This window comes from Cydia amplana, chromosome 13 (assembly GCF_948474715.1).
Source record: "Cydia amplana chromosome 13, ilCydAmpl1.1, whole genome shotgun sequence".
Taxonomy (NCBI): Eukaryota; Metazoa; Arthropoda; class Insecta; order Lepidoptera; family Tortricidae; genus Cydia; species Cydia amplana.
Window position 1 is genome coordinate 10,255,521 of NC_086081.1, and position 3,288 is coordinate 10,258,808.

The window sequence follows — 3,288 nt, forward strand, 5'->3', positions numbered from 1 at the left end:
ACAATTGAAAAAAGTGACAGGTGGTCCTACCGATTTTATAGATATAACGCTAAAGTCAAGAAATCAATTTGGATTATTTTCGCAATTATATCAGTTTATTCCATACAGTCAAATATGATTCAAAACCCATAGCAGTCCAAGAATACATTTTAGCACAGCCCTAGCCGATGTTCCGTGGACGCTGATGGTAGCCATAATATCCTAATTCACTTGCAGGTCGAGGCTAAGTTTTTGTGTACCACCGTCGTCCGTGGACCTCCGGTTTTATAGCCTACGTGACGACTTCTTTGACGGCAGGCCAAGATTCTCGTAAAGCCTTCTTTAGTGTTTCAGAAACGGTTAATACCGTTTTTGACTGCATGTGAAAGGGTGAAGGCGTCAGTTAAATTTAGATGCGTGTGACCATTGGAGCAATAGAATGCAACGGCTCGAAATTGCAGGCATCGATAGCACATCCTTGTTTATGTTAAATTTTAACAGGCTCATTGGTTAGTAACACCACTAGGGTTGCCTCGCATTGCATTTTCCTGTTTTCTAGTAGCAGTTAGAAGAAAATATTAATTGCTTTGAATTTTTGTGAGAAAACGTGTAAGGTGAGAGAAAAATGTCCATGTGCTGGTGTGTACCTATGAGTGTATTTTTTTAAATTTAAATTACCAATTTCTTTCTTGTCTACCTCGACTCGACAAGAAACAAGTTTAGTTTACAAAAAGAAGGATTTTTTATTTTTTTTTAAACACCAAAACTGGCGCCAACACTGTCCTACTTGCTCGTATCTTTTTCTATTTTAAGATTCTAGTCTGCTGTAAACATAACTAATAAGTCTTTAACGAAAACAAATCTTTACAGCTCATAAATAAAATACTAAGCCATTACAAGTTATTAGTGTTACCGCACTAAAGCAGTAAATTCCACTGCTTCGCTGCTGATTTTCATTATATAAACAAATTGCAGTCGGCCACTAACTCACGGTACTAGTTTTCTACAACTTGAATCAATTACCATTAGTCTTAAAAGAGAAACGGGTAACAGATAAAGCATACAACTGAATCTCATGCTAGGGCTGCCTACACATTTTTCACTAGCACCAGCGGCCGCAGAGATGGTATCAATAATTGGCATATCATATCGGTACACCGCATAGACTAGGAACCCTCTAAACGGAGTTTAGAGCAATTATTTCATGAAACCGATGCTGCCAAAAATACGGGGGTGCGGGGGAACGAGGTGAGCGAATCCCGTGCCGTGATTGGTCCGTTCAAAGACACGGACCAATCACGGCACGGGATTGACTCGAAGATGGAGTAAATCTACCGTATGAGTGGCAGAGGGGGTAGCGTTACTATGCTCAGTCTAGAGGATGTCCTGTCTGTGAGTACACCGGCACACGGTAGATCATTTAATTTTCTTAATAATTTTCTATCGAAGCACGCCCGGGGCAGCGCGCGGACTGCGTTTTCTTTTTGTAATACAGTATAATCAATCTCGCTCTACGGATGCTTAGTTCTTGTGCAGTATCTCGGTAATGTGCAGAGGTTTAAGTATCAATACAATGGAGCACATCAAGGCTTTCAATAAATTGTTGCAGGAAAACCAAAATTTAGAGGAGCGATGCAAGTCATTACTTAATGGAAATATTTGTAATTGTGGACAAATGCCACCGGCAAAGGTTATTCAAGCCGATGTGGCCCTCAACACTTCTGGGCCAGCTGTACCAGTAGTCACACAGCCCCCTAGAGCAGTCAGTAAGACTGTTATTTTTTCAGATCAGATTGGGTTAGGAATGGGCCCATTATTAAGCTACAGATTACAGCAAAAAGTCTCAAATTACTGTTATCAAAACATTACTTTGTCTCACTTATGTGACCTTATTTCAAAGGGATGTTATGATAGCAGTACTACACTAGTAATTTTATTAGGAAATAGTCTTAATGTAGATAAGCTTAGCATAGATAAGTTGATGTCTACTTTAAATATTATTGAAAAATCTGGTGTGGGCAAAATCATTCTATGTGCACTGCCTTATGCAGAGAATATGTCTTATGACTATAATAGTAAAATAGCACACTACAATTCTTTGATGTACCATGCCATATCTGTCAATAAAATGTACCATTTCTTTGACTTAAATAAATTCATTGAACGCTTCATGCTAGCTCCAAGGAAGGTATTTTTGCCAAAGAAATATTTTGTATACCTAGTGGATTTATTGGCCTTTAATATTGAGCCAAATAAATTTAGTAGTGTTATAGCTAATTCTCAGTCAGCTGACAAAGTCAAGGACCCCGTGCCACATTTAAACTAGGTTGTAAGACAGCGGAAAAACGCCTGAGTATGAACATTATTCACCAGAATATTCAGGGTTTTTCCAGCAAAGAATTAGAAATAGGTTTATTTTTAGATAATAATAATGTTGAAGTTATGTGTATTACTGAACATTGGCTGAAACATGGACAGTTTTTATTTGATTTTGTTAACTTTAAATTAGTCAGTTTTTTTGCTAGAAAGTCTGCTGTTCATGGTGGTTCCCTGATAATTGTTAAAAATTGCATGAAATCTAAAGAGCGTAAAGATATTGTAAATTATTCCATAGAAAGAGTTATAGAAATTTCCTGTGTAGAATTAGAAAAATATATTATTGTTTGTGTTTATAGACCACCATCAGCTGACTTCAGCACATTTGAAACTACAATGGAAAGTGTGCTGAAGTTAGTATGTAAGGGCCAAAAACATGTTATAGTCTGTGGAGATTTTAATGTTAACTTGCTCGAGTCCTCTAGTAATACTCTTAAAATGCTGTGTTTGTTTAAATCATTCAATTTATTTAACTTGTTTCTTGAACCTACCCGGGTAGGGGTAACTAGTGCAACATGTCTGGATAATATATTTTGTAATTGTGAATGTATAGATAAGCAAATATTTAACTGTTTTCATTCTGATCATAGCGGTCAAAGGGCTGTTTTCTTAAGCGATATTCATGATACTCCACAAACAATAACATACAGACCCATTACTAGTAGTCGCTTGGAATCATTCAAAAATGAAATTCAAAAAGATCTCTGTATGTTACCATTTTCACATTATAACTGTAATAGCCTGTATGAAGATGTTTTTAGTGTAATTCTTTATCATTTTAATCAAAATTTCAAGGAGAAAACTATTAGTGGGTCAAAAACAAAAACTAGAACAAAGTTTAGTGAATGGGCTACTGCAGGCATTTATAAAAGTAGAAAAAGGCTTTATGAACTTTATGGTGAGAGAGAGCTGAACAAAAATTCTGATTTCCAG